The 14,619-nt window shown below is 40.5% G+C and overlaps 1 protein-coding gene across 2 annotated transcripts in view; it reads right to left on the bottom strand.

Moving 5' to 3' along the window:
- The window catches only part of KLHL5 (kelch like family member 5), a 62,773-nt gene extending 50,067 nt beyond the window's left edge, over nucleotides 1-12,706 (bottom strand). For both annotated transcript variants that reach the window (XM_050895731.1, XM_050895732.1), the window contains exons 1-2: nucleotides 12,679-12,706; nucleotides 10,173-10,264 (exon numbers count right to left, since the gene is read on the bottom strand). The gene's annotated coding sequence lies outside the window, so the exon portion shown is untranslated. The remainder of the gene's footprint in view (nucleotides 1-10,172; nucleotides 10,265-12,678) is intronic.
- Nucleotides 12,707-14,619: the final 1,913 nt, after the last annotated feature.

The raw sequence follows: 14,619 nt of genomic DNA, 5'->3' as shown, positions 1-14,619 counted from the left end.
ATAAGGATATCATATTTTATTACATATTTATAAAACAAATAGTGTGACCTCATCTGGAATTCCTTGTGTGCAATTGATCATTACAACTCAAAAATAGTGTTGCAGAATACAGGGTTCACAGAAAGGCAGCACAAATGCTCAACGTATAAAACCAACAATCATCACACCAAAAGGCAAAACGCTTATAAGAATCGTATCAATGTTTGTAAGTATCAAATTAATGCTTATGAGAACCATATTAATGTCTCATTAATATGAAAACCAGAACTTTTATTTAGTTTTAAGAATTAATGTTACATCTACACAAGACACGCACTGACGACATTTTAGGAAGCCAATTGTGCGTAACATCACAGATGTCAAACAGAACTTCTCATAAAAATCCTTGCAATATAAAGAATTCTACTACTGTATGCCCACCTGGAGTTGAATCTCACAAGGGACATCAAAGGCAACACGAAGGACTTGTATAGGTACACAGGTGACAAAAGGAAGACTAGGGAAAATGTGGGCCTGCTGCGGAATGGGGCAGGGCCCTAGTGACACAGGACATGGAAAAGGATGAGGTACTGAATGCCCTCTGACTGTCTTTACGAGCAAGATCGGCCTTCAGAACTTCATGAAGTTCAACAAAGGGAAGTGCAAAATCCTGCACCTGGGGAGGAACCACCCCATGCGCCAGTACATGCTGGGGGCCACCCAGCTGGAAAGCAGCTTTGCAGAAAAGGACCTGGGGTCATCAAGTTGAACATGAGTCACCAATCTGCCCTTGCAGCAAAGAAGGCTAATGGTATCCTGGGCTGCATCAGGAGGAGTGCTGCCAGCAAGTCGAGGCAGGTGATCCTTCCCCTCTAGGCAGCACTGGTGAGGCCACACCTGGAGTGCTGTGTTGAGTTCTGGGCTCCTCAGTACAAGAGAGACATGGACATACTGGAGAGAGTCCAGCAAAGGGCGACTAAGATGATGAAGGGCCTGGAGCATCTCTCAGTGAGGAAAGTCTGAGTGAGCTGGGACTCTTTAGCCTAGAGAAGACTTAGGGAGGTCTCATCAATGTGTACAAATATCTGAAGGGAAGGTGCAAAGATGACAAAACCAGGCTCTTTTCAGGGGTGTCCAGTGACAGGACAAGAGACAACAGGCAACAACTAAACCACAAGAGGTTCCACCTAAACATAAAGAAACACTTTTTTACCGTGAGGATGACTAAGTACAGGTTGCCCAGGAAGGCTGTGGAGTCTACACCCTTGGAGATATTCAAAAGCTGTCTGGACATGGTCCTGGGCAACCTGCTTTTGGTGACCAAGCTTGAGCAGGGGGGGTTGGACCAGGTGACCTCCAGAGGTCCCTTCCAATCTCAACCATTCTGTGATTCTGTGAAATGTTGATCTGTTTGTAAGGTGGCAAAAGAGAAATCAAGTATCTAGTTGACTGTTGTCTACTTATTCCATGGACTTATGTCCCTTCCTTAAACTGACTTTACAGGAATGGCTGCTGGAACAAGTAAAGAATTCTTTTAATTAATAACAATCTGCATTTATCATACAAGTAATATGAAAGCAACATAACCTATCAAATGAGCATCCTAATTCTATTTGTGCACTCACATCAATTAAGTGCCTTTATGCCATCAGAGCCTTAAAAGTAACAGCTAGATATAAATAAACCATTTTGGTAAGCTCAAGGTTAGACAGATAAAAAAGAAAACATTTTGATCTACTGCCAGTTTGTGGTTATGATCTTTACAAGTACAGAAGATGACTGCCAAGCATGGTAACTAGATGTACAGGTGGTGAAGAATTCAATGCATCAGTTCCATGCTACTAAATGGAAATGTTGCTCCATAACAGATTATTCTCATCCCCCTGCTAAATGAAATATTTCTTTCATATTTTATACATATAAACAAAAGTAATAAGTGCCTTACTTTTTAAAGAAATACTTCAGAAGCATTTTGTTAGAACATTATCAAAACGATACCGTACGTGCACACGTTCTCCGTCCTCCAGTATGGTATTAAGATTTTCTATGCCAACTCTAAATATATATGATTTACTTTAATACAGCAGTACGGTACAGAAGAGCATTTTTCCAATTCAGCTTGCCAGTGATGATTGCTCCTTATACAGTTCATTCAACCCAGATGAAGCAATGACTATGCAAGAAATGCCACACAAAGAAATTATCTCAATTTCTTAGGAAATATATGTATTATAGTAAAGATTTTTAAAAGAGCATTTAAGCGTTCATATTCCGATTAAGGACTTGTGAGATCATCACAATCATCACCAATCACTACTAAAAATCCTGCTTATAATTAGACACACTAGTAGCTGGCAGATATACGTTACTGGAAAGTATTATCTTGTAGAGTAGAAAACCAAACTCTTTCATGTTATTTCTCCATAACAAGTGACATTTACAGTAGTAACTGTAAATCTGAAATTAAGCACTGAAATGAGAGATCAATACCAGAGAGCAGTATTCATAATCACATAGTCCAGAGATATTTAAATTGTATCATACATATATTTGTTTATAAATACACAATAAAATGCCTTGTATTACTTGCTTTAATTACAAGCATTGTATCTTGACGATAGGTTTTTCATGTTACAATAAGCTTCACAAAGTTGTAAAAGCAACATGATTAAATTAGAGATGTTAATTAAAGGTTTCCATTGATTTTACCAGTGATTTGGCTCAATGAAGTATTATTAGGAAAAAACCATGCAGAACAAATCACAGTATATTTAATTATTCCCTTCACTCTAAAACAAAACTAGTCCTCTGCCTTGGGTCAATGTTGCTTAAAATAATATGTATCTGAGGCACATAAGGAAAAATATCCTTTAATTCTGTATTTGCACACTATTAAATCTCAGATTAAACTATGTATCAAGTCACCATGTATTCCTAAATATAATCAGAAAACTGGTTTCTTAGGTTCTTCATTCTGTCTCTGCAGTTTCATTTAGAAGTAATCTCAGGTTCCCCACTATTATTTATTTTACAAGCTCTTCTAACAATAACTCCAGTTCTCCTGCATGCTTCACCTCACATAGTCTCCCTCACCCACATGCATGCATATTCCTCCCTACTAAGTAACAGGACGGGCAGGACAAGGAAATCCTTTGTCGTATTCAGACCCAGAAGGAGATAGGCTCATCAGCTGGCAGGTCAAGTAGCATTACTTATTTGGCCTTCCCTACCTACCCATATTTTCAAAACCTTTCAGGAATTTGAACACAGTAAGGGCTCCATTCTGTCACAGTTTGACTGAAATTGGCACGTAGACAGAAATGTTATTAGGGAGGAACTGATAAACCAAAAGACATAAAGCCAACTCATCTGGGGAACTTACAGACTCACAAGCTGCTCTCTTTTGTTTCTGAGTATGCACAACTGCCTTAGCTTGAGTGGCCACGTATCACCTAAGCCCAGGATTTAGAAACAAAGTAGAACAGAAATCATCACAATATCTGACTGATTGTTCAAACACAACTATACGCCCCTACCCTTCCACAATTGTGTAAAACTGAAATGACCTTGAGAAAAAAAGGCAACAATGGTAGAAATCTAGACCTCCTATTAAACCTTTAAATCATTAAAGTACTTGAGAGTTAACTGTTCAGCTATCCTAAGAGGCATACTGACCCCCATCTTAGCTGCCGCACCCCTCTTTTTACAGGAATCCTAAAACGTTTCCTGTTCTGCACAGAGAGCGAGAAGTAGACAACAGCAATATAAATAAACCACCAGGAGGAACGCAGGATGCTAATCCAAACTGTTGGCGCTCCCAGGGACATGAGGTCCACTACCAATGTAGCATGCTCAAAAAAGAAAACTCTTGAATCCAGATGGCTAAACTGTCAGAAGAAGGCATAACTGAGAAAAAACTTTCATTATTTGCTTACCAAGTGTTTTTTTCTTTCTCTCCTATCAACTCTGGCTAAATCTCAAGGGAAATACAAAACTAACATGTACTACTGCATGTGGATCTCATCAGATTTAGATGGTCTGCAATCATTTGCCCATCTATCCTCCCCATTAGCGCAAAGTTCTAAGAATTCCTAATTTAGCTTTCAGCATTTATAAAAAGTATTTCTCATTCATTGAGCTTGTAAGTTTGAATATTTACTGAAACTATCACTTAATGCGTTTTAAGTACAATTGTTCTTTGGTCAAAACATCAGTCAATTTCTTATGCAAAGGTACAATTTAAATTTCTATGTGTTAATGAAAAAAATATCTATCAAGAAGCGAGAGGAGGTACAAAAGAATAAAGTTCTATTACTTATCACTTGATCTGCCCACATGTTTATAAACTCATAGATTAATTTCAGTTACTTGCTTTTATTTCCTCGGAAAAATACTTCCAAGTTTAAAATGCTATGGTTCTTGGTGAAGATCTTGCGAAGCCAAGTTACAACATCATTAAATGCTCTACTTTCTTAATGCTTTAATTATAGTTTGAATGCACAAGCTTGTGATTACATTTACATCCAAAATACCATTTCTCTTACTGCATGTAAAAGAGCAAGATTTAATCTTTGATTTCACCTTTGGCAAGGATGAAGTGATCATTTAATATTCAAAAGTACTTTTTTTTAGAATATTAGAATGTATTTTAGAATAGCTACCAGACAAATGCATATGGATATAACAAATAATCATTGTAGAATGCTTTACTTATCTGGAAGGCAACTGTCAGGCTAATAGCTTATTTGTGCAAAAGTCAATATAAAATATCTACTCTGCTAACGAGTACAAACTTGCTTGCAAATAATCCAATCACCAAAACCACTGACAAAAACCTCATGTTCCTGTGATCTTCTATGTCTCCTCACCACATACACACTAGTTGTAAACATTTAATTTGGTAATTCAGCCATATTACTATTTGTATTCTTTACAGTTCAGGTTAGTAAACCTCTCTGGACTTGATTCTTGTCTTACTGCACACTATGAATATGTACCATATTACATAGCCAGGTGCTGTGAATATTTAATCTGTTCTATGGGTATGATTTAGCCTGATTTTGACAAGTTCTGTTGGCTCTGAAATTGAGGCTACAGTAAGCATTAGAATGGTGTGCACTTTTTTTTTTATAATGAATGATACTGTAATATGTAAACTGTCACACGTAAAGTAATCTTATCTTCTACGTATATAGAGGATTACAAAAGGACAGCTGATCACTTCAGGATGTTCCGAAGGCGGGTGTATCTGGTGCATTATTTCAAACACGAAATAAATATCTCAGCTCTGTGTGAGAGATTGAATTATTGCACACCGGGTAAAAGAACCCCGATTTTGGGACAACAATACTATTTCCACCCAAATCACCTCCAATCTGTATTAGACAGATTATATCATCACGCCTATGCAGCCCATATCCAAATGTTATCAGTATTTCCTCTTACAGCTTCATAACATATTGGAGAAAAGAGGGGAGGTGGAAGAGATGGAAGACACATCAGAAAAAACACCAGCATTTAAAAAATAATCTAAAAGGGGTTTGAGATAATGCAGTTCTCTCCTTTTTTTGGTTCTGAATAGCTATCATTGCATGATAGTTTAGCATACTTTGAAAGAAATTTTTGAGAGCAGGACAGTATAAAGACCTGACCACAGGTTTTTTTTCTCTTTCGCTTCCTTCATTGCTCTTTCCCTTTTATGAACAACGTATACAGAAAATGGATTCAAAAGTGCTTAGAAAGTGAAACTGCTTATTGTTCGATAGGCTGCAAGATCTTCCTATTCAAAGTCAATATTAAAAATGTTATGTGTAAACAGTTCCTGCAGTTGAGAATACGGCCACCAATAAGCAACACTGAGCATGAAAGGGTTACAAACCCATAAGCAGATCATACTACCACACCCTCTCACTTATTCTGAAAAAACTGTGTGAAACATGGAAGGAAGAATAGGAAATACATTCTGCTCCATCTAAGTCCAGCTTTTAAAATATACTGCCTATTAATCAAACTGATTAAAAAAGATGAAAAGAGAGAACTTCAGGAAACTAGCAGGAAGCAGATACAGGAGAAATAGTTTTAAAATAGAAACATTTCACTCAAGCAAAAACTTACAACTGCAAAGTTGAACTGTTTTTTATGTTTTGTGTTTAGCTTTTCAAAAGATTGTCTTTTTTTTTTTTTCCTTTTCTTTTTTGGTAATTGCTACTAATATGGCATTTCAGAAGAAAGTTGTACCTCAGATACTAGTTAGTAAAGAAAGTGTTTCCTGCAGAGCCTCTCTTCTTACAGGTTTAAGTTCTAATCAGAACTGAGATTGGAGGGGAGGGATTTCTTTTTAACAAAACACAGAATACTATAATCACAAAACAAAGAGTGATGAAAGAAATAATCACAGTTCTGGCCTCATAATACCCAGCGTTTCACAAAATTAATTAATTTTTCATTTAATGTTGTCCTTTCCAATGCTACTGGTGTAATGCTTTGCCAAGGTAATAATTGCTTTATTGTTGGAGGCAGAAAGCCTATCTAGCTGAACAAAGTCTTCAACTGCAACCCACAGGAAATAATTAAGAAAAGACTATCAAGAAACAGGTCTGAAAACATGAAGTTGTCCACAGCACTCCTGTTAGTTACTTAGGTTTTCATTCTTTTTAGGTAAGACACATTCTGCTCCTCCTCTCCCCTACATAAATCCAGTAAGTGTAGGCATGAGAAACACCTTACATTTTCAATATGTTTTTCAAAGGCTTAGAAGGCTGTAATTATGCAAAACACTTGGGCAAGCTGTGGCTTTTTGAAACTGTAAGGGGTGACAGTTCTCAAAGTTAAAAAGGTATTTATCCCTTACGTAGGAAAGCACTCACATTCTTTACCTAAAAAGATGTCTAGAACAATTGATATACTCTTTCAAGAACCTCCCCCACCACTGAATGTGTAATACAGGGCCATAGGAGTTTTCACAAAATAAAAGTAGAATGTTGATTTAAGTGGCAATTCTTTGAATTGGAAAGCATTGCAAATTTTAAGCAAGTTGGTTAAATTCTTATTAAGTTTTAAATTAAGTTAAATTATTTTCAGTAGAGTCAATACAATGTATATTGACTATTTTGACAAAAGTATCAGCTAAGGCAGTTGGACAAGTCTATCCAGACACATTTTCAAAGAGATTAAGCCAGTGCTCTACCTTAAATTTCACTGTTTTACAAAGACATCTTGTAGAATTTTATAAACAGTTTTCCATTAATTTTGCAAATCTAACAGATGTCCTTGGAAGAATCCAAGTTACTAATCAAAAATTCTTCTTCAAAATATATCCTGTTGTTATGGAAGGCATCAGGATTTTTAACATCAGTTGCACTTAGAACTGCCAGAAGAGGTAATTCATCGGCAAAGTATTCCTCTGAACAGATTGAAATCAATACCCCTCTCAACTTTACAGAAATTTGTCCTCTGGAAAAATGCCAGCATAGTCCATAAGACATAATTATTAATCAGCAGCCCTGCTTGATAGTCATTCTACCCTGCAGTAAGACGGGAATAAGGATTTCTCCCATAGTGATCCACCTTTTCAGTTCTTTCTCTTTGGAGTACATTTTGGCCTTTGTTTCAAACTCTTTTTAACTTCCATGACCACTAGAGAAAAAGGTGCAGGCCAATTCTAAAAATTCTGACAATCTGGAGGAGGTCAGCTATTTTGGTAAGTGGAGCTACCACATTTTGAACTACTGCAAAATAGTGAAAACAAAGTAATTTCTGGGGAACCTTAGATGTTCTAATAATTTTCAAAGCTCAGAAAAGTGTTGATGTCATCTATGGTAGAAGATACCAACAAGGATATAGATTGACTGAGGAGGGAAAGAAATGGAAAAAGGGAAAAAAAGGCAAAGGGGAAAAAAGCCTGACTGGAGGTCAATCCTTTATGACCAGAAATTAAATAAAGCCTATTATTTCCCAGAAAATATGGCAGTCAAGAAGGACTGGTTTCCCCAATTGCTTGATGCCATACATGTGTGACTCAATGACAATAATTTTCTGATTATCATTGCTGTTGGGTTAACAGGTTGCTGGGAAAGGCTTCTAAACAGACAAGGGAGAGGATAAATAAAACAGTGTCAGTATCTTTATAGACAGAGCTGAATCTCAAGGCACCTGAAGGAAGACCGACTGACGCTTGTTTGAGTTTAATTCTCATGTTCTTTATAACCCTATGCTTTTAATTTATCAGACCTGAGTAAAGACAGAGGAAGACATCAAGCTTAAGCAGGTGCCTCCCAACCTCCATCTCGGCACTCAGTTTGCAGCATCAGGTACCAAAAGCATCATTCTGCTATGCAATACTGAAGTATTTGGTATTGATGAGAGCAATGCAGAGTGAGAAAAAGGTTCTTGTTTTGGTGTTATATAAGCCTGCATTGAAGGAAAAAAGACAGTAGACTAATGTAACACCAAATACTCTCCCGTTGTTGGTACTGATGATTACCATAGCTAGTGCCAGAGGTTTGACTGCCAATTACTTGCCGAAGTCTGTACCACTTTGGCAACCATAAACTTGGGACAAGCTCCGTAGGTGTCTTACAAGCATTTTCTTCTTTGGGACCAGAGTAATAGGAATACTAAAGTGCTATTTTGATATATGTTTCTAAGTATAAGAAGCTTATAAGGATGAATTTCATTTAGCCTAAATACTCACTATACTAACTAAAAACACATTAGCTTTTTTTGGTGCTCCAATGGAGGGAGAGGTGAATACTTGAAATATGGAAGAAATTCATGGTCAATCTATACAAAAGAAAATAAGAATTCTGAAATATCTCCCAACAGTTTAATAAGGAGCAATACAAAGAAATGAGAGGATGGCAACAGACTCAAACTCTAAACTTCCCAAATTCATGATTCTCAACTCATGAGTGTGATGGCCACGCACAGAAAATGCCCAAAGAAAAGCAAGACCTTGTAATAACTACACCCAGAATTCTCAAGTACTCTGTCATCACCCTTAACGAAAATTATGTCTCAAGAGTTGTGTACTTCTAGGCTAGAACTGTCTCAGCAGATAGCCACAAAGGACACTGCAGCTGATGCTCAGCTATCACTCTGGGCTAAGTTTATTTGAAACAGACTTCCTGTTATTCCAGCATGTAGAACTGCAACATTCCTCTAGGCTTTTTGCTCCTGGAAAGCTAGTCAAAGGTTGCAGCCCCCCAAAATAAAATTAATAGTACAATATATATGCTTAAAAGTTTATCAAGAACCAGAGACGTAGAAAAATACACAACAGAACAAATTAAAGCATCTACTGTTAAAAATGTTATGTATATGGTAAATTGCCAGTGATGTGACAGACGATGACATGAACAGTGAGAAAGAGCATGTCTCTTCTGTATTTGTATCATGACATGAACAAATTCTAGACAATAAAGGAGTATGTTTCTTTATCAACATTCCCAAAGCAGAGAGATCTCACAGCCAAGAAAGCAGATTTTGCCATTTTAGTAAACCTAGTATTCCCAGATTAATTGGACTGCTTTTCTCACCCTCACCACTATTTTTTCAGCAGTATTTTACTTTACAGAGAGTTCAGATAAAGCTAGATTCTTGCATGTATTCATGTTTTCAACATTCTTTTATCCCTCTGCTTTGTGTAAATGTCAAAGCTATTCCCTTTGAAAATTACTTTAGCTTAGAACAGTCTTACTGCTTTCCTGCTAAAAAAATGAAAGAAAGCAAAAGCCAGTCAGTATTACTGGAGTAATGAGATTTGACTGTGCAGTTGGTGGGTCTCTATTCATAAGCATTTCTCTAAAGCAGTATTTTCTCTTACAGGTTCAGTACCAACTTTTCCTGTTTTTCCTATAATGATTAACAGATTCAAAGTTAGACGTTTCTCATGCGTTTTGAAAAGATTAAAATTGAACTTTATAGTCATACTGACAGTCTTCTATAAAGCATGCTTTGATAAAAGGCAGAAGTGATGAAATCACATAAAAATGTTCCAAACACTAGGATGTGAAGTCCACAAAAGCCAAGTCAATTCCTGCTTGTGTACGCTCACTAGAAGGAAGCCCTCACAAGATGTATAACACAAAAAAGATGAAATTTCAGGTGTAAGGAAGACCCAGTACCTTTGTGGGCTAAAATCACGTTCCTTGTAGCATACCTTACTGTTAGAATTGAGTAAATACAATAATTACCTATAACAGCGGAATGATCTCTAGGTGTTCAAAGAATCATGTAGTTCCATTTGTCTTCCTCTTTCCAAAAATTTGAGGTAGCAGAAAAAAATCTAAAGGCAGAAAAATAACAGTGCAAACAAATAAGAACCAGCCACTGGGGGGGGGGGGGGGGGGGAAATCATCTTGAAAGCAGATTGCCTGCTCTATTCAGACAGAACTTCCTTCCATTTGTCCTGTGATTCCTAAACTTCCCGAGAGGAAGGCGATAAAAGTGTGTCACTGCACAACTGTCACCTTAGTTCCTTCCACAACTTCAAGTTACAGACACATCAACAAAGACGCCAAAGAAAGAGGGGAAATTAATATGAAAGTTGAATACATAAACTCTCAAGAAACATTGGGTTACAAGACAGTTCGCTTGTTTGTGGTGGTGTTTGTTTTTTTTTTTAAATAACCTTAGTGCAATTTCACCCCTCCCTTTGGCTAGCCGTAATTCCATGAAGGGAAGAGCAATGAAGAACTGCTCTGCCACATGAAGCACTTAAACTGAACACTGTTGCCAAAGAGTCACATTGACTGTACTGGTGAATAAAGCCAAGTACCACCACTAAACATGCTTCAATAAATGGAGAAGCTCTACAAAAATTCACACTTACTGTCACAGTGGTTCTCAACCCTTTTCTACTTACAGGCCACTACAAATTTTCCAGCCAAAGTAAGACCTCTACTCAAAAACCCTAGCCTGCTGAAATAGCATGTGTCTACTTTTGGATCAGCACCAAACAAATTGAGTATACGCACTTTAAAGTGAAAGAAAACGTAGCCCCATAGGGCACCTGCATGCATAATGTGATACCTAATATTTGACCTCTCATGGTCTGATCTGTTTTACTAGCTGCAAGAACCTTCTAGTTGTCTGAACAGTAATATCACCTCATTCTTGCATCTGGAGCACGCAACCTCATCTCTCCTATATGATTGTTTTTAAGGCCATACAGCCAATTAATACATGTATTTATGATCAGTAGTTGCTTTGTTGGTAATTTTGAATGAAAGATTTTGTTCTTATGAAAAAAAGCAAATGGTGGATAGTTAGGTTTGTAATTAATGCATTTTTCTACTTGGCAAGATTGCTATAATAAAAGGCAATTTAATTGATAGGGGAGGAGGCAAACTTCCCCATTGTAAGAGTTTTGTAAGGGAAATGTAAAATCACGCTGTAATTTCTTAAGAGCTGTAGAAACTTTCATTATTGGGTCATGTTATATCTGACTAGGCAATCTTCTTTACCACATCATGAAACACTGAATTACATCAACAAAAACACAAGACATCAACACAACCAAAGAACAATCTTTTTAAAAGCACTGGTGATACAAAAGTCCAGAGAGTTGGAACAAGTTCATCAACATGAATTGTCATTGTTAGCGACACTTTGCAATTACTGTCTGACCACAGTGGTCTAATGGAAGATTTTTTCATCTTCACTCAAATTCTTTTCTGTTTTAAATTTGCAGTCATTGCATTTCTGTGAAACACAATGTGTTAAAATCTACTGCCATGAGCAAACATGCCGGCTTTGGTAGCGGACCTGCCCATCCAGAGGACACACTCGAGGGACAGTTCAATGAAGCCTGACACATGGCAGAGGAAAACACTACCTGACTCAGATTAGGTTTATTATTATTATTTTGGTTCTATCCTGCTTTATGGTCCTTAGCACTGTTCAGCAAGTGGAAAAGAGGAAAAATGTAAGATGGGAACACAATCTCCTCTATCAGGAATGCACCTATGAAGTTCAAGAACAAGCCTTTTTTTTTTTTTTTTTTTTTAAATATTTATCCACATATGCCTCTGGAAGTTCTCATGCAAAAATACCTTCAGGAGAAATGATCAGAGATCATTAATGAACTGCTCATGAAAATACATCTTGTGATCTATTTTTAAAAAGGATCCATCCCCACCATAGAGTTTGTCTAGATACAAAAGCTACACTGACATAACCATGAGTTCAAATTTTTATTCCTATTCATGCTAGTAAGAAGACTTGAGTGATATTTTTACTTGAAAATAAGACTGTATTTGGAGTTTAGCTTACATAATTTCACAACTAACTTCTAAGTAAAAGAAATGAACAAACCCAAACCTTCCCTTTCTACTGTTCTGACACTACTGGATAAAAACTGACATTACTTCTGAAACACCCTGATAATGAGCCATAGATGGCTTGACTTCAGCTGGACTGCTAAGCTACATCATTGTTCACACAGCTAAATGAGTGCGAGTTCAAAGCCCAAAGCCACAAAAAGGCTTTAAGGAAAAACATGAACCAATAATATATATATAAACAGCAGTTGTTTGATGTTCCACACTTATACGTCTTTTTTTCCCGTGTAATAACACCACTCCCCATTTTGGTAGTCGCTGCTCTACTCTGTTCGACCAGTCTCAAAAAAAAAAATTAGTTTTTCACTATTTCATACTATGATCGTGAAGGTTAAGAGACAAACAAATGGGCAAATACCTGAAAGCCTAGTGTATTAAGTGCACTTTTACCGGGTCTTCGCTCTGAACGCTTTGAATTGAGTCAGCCACGGGGGCTACCCCCGCCCGGCGGGACACAGACCCCCGCATCTCCATGCGCGTCGGCGTTGTGCCCTGGACAACAGCCCCCCCCCGCCGCCCCGGTCCTGCATCAGGCCGTCGCCTCCCCGCTCGGGTGCCAGCACTTTCCCCGGGCGAGCTCCCCAGGCCCCCGCCTGCCGGGGCTGCCACCGCGGCGGGGCGCGGGCCCCCGCCCCAGCCCGCGCTCAGCCCGGGCACCGTTACCCCTCCCCCCGCGCCCCCGGGGACACTCCTCAGAGCACCGGCCGCCAGCCGCTCTCCACAGCCACAGCCGGCAGGCAGGCGAGAGCCCGGCGGAGGGAAAAGCGGGAGCCCGCCCCTCGCTGCCCCTCGCCGCCGCCCTCCTCCTCCTCCTCGCTTTCTCCTCCCCCTCCCGGCAGCCCCAGACCCCCTCCTCTCTCTGCCAAGCCCCGACCGCCCTTCTCACCTCTCAAGGTCCGGGAAGGGGGCGAGGTTGGGAGGGGGCGGGGAAAGAAAAAAATCGCAAGGGAGGCCCCGGAACCCCCCTCCCCTCCCTTCCCCTCCCCTCCCCTCCCCTCCCCTCCCCTCCCACTCCGCCCCGGCGGCAGCCAGCGCTCCCGCTCTGCCGGGGAAGGCCGCGGGCACTGGGCGATCCCTCCCCGGCGCTAACGGATCCCCATGGGCCCCGCTCCCGGCCCCTCCCCTGCGCGCTCGGGCGGCTCCGGCCCCAGGGCCGGCCGCGCACGCGGGGGGAGGGGCGGGGCGGGGCGGGGGAAGAAGACCCAGAGGCGGGGCCGGGCGCCGCGCCACGCCCCCAGCCCGCCGAGCCGCCGGCTCCGCCTCCTGCCCCAGGGCGGGAGGTGCGCGCCGCCGCCAGCCAACCGCCGGCTTCCGCGCGCCCAAGGGCAGGGGCCGCGCGTGGCCGCGTGTGGCGGGGCGGGGCGGGGCGGAGCCGTGGCTGCTCCCCTCAGGCTGCGGCGCCGCCCGCGCTGCGCTCCCCCTCCCGGCGGGGCGGGTGTAACGGCGGGGGAGGCAGTTTCCCCTCTTACGGGGTTTCTGTTGATTAAACCCATAAAAGGCCTCATCCTGGCCCAGAGTACCCTTGCCTGTCTTCTAAAACCGCAAAGCATTTCCGTAACTTCCCGCTCCCCCGTTTAAGTGAAATAAATCTGCAGTGACACACAATGCAACCGTTAACCTCCTCTCAGAACCCTGGCACCGTGTGGTGCTGAGGCAGCCTGTATTCAACGTCTGATGGGCAAACATGCTCCAGCCTTTGCCGGCCTTGTTATGCAACACCTTACCTGTGACCGCTGCCATCCAAAGGTAGAATAATTTTCCAAATTAATAGACTGTGTGACAGTCAGATGTGCCTCCAACTGATAAAACTGATTTAAGGGCGTGTGAGATCATTGCTGAGGCGTGGCGGTATGAGTTCGATGCGGTAATGAGGTATATAGTGCTTTCTTTGCCTAATTCTGTAAGGAAATGTGACCTATGTGGCTGTGTGCTTCATCTGTCTGCCAGTTCTCATCCCGGCTGACTTTAAACAATTTAGCCAATTTTAACTAAATTTGACCAAAGGATAGGGTTTTCAAAGGTACTAGCTGTTCCAGCTGTGTAAAAATTACCAGCTAGGTGAAGGGAAGCGTGTCCCCAAGAAGGAAAACACATGGTTTTCAGGTCAGTTGGCAGGTCAGGCCACACACAGGCAAGTGATTCAGCTAGTTTACGAACACACAACTGCCTGAGGGTAATAGTGTCTAAAGCTTAGGGTGTCCCTGGGGGATGTGTGGACAGATCATACATGGCCCTCCTGAACTCTAAACTAAAATGTGCCATCACAATAGCCCTAAAATAGTTATTCCCCATCTGCTTA

This window comes from Gymnogyps californianus, chromosome 4, assembly GCF_018139145.2.
Source record: "Gymnogyps californianus isolate 813 chromosome 4, ASM1813914v2, whole genome shotgun sequence".
NCBI classification, from domain to species: Eukaryota; Metazoa; Chordata; class Aves; order Accipitriformes; family Cathartidae; genus Gymnogyps; species Gymnogyps californianus.
This window is presented reverse-complemented; position numbering and strand designations above follow the sequence as displayed.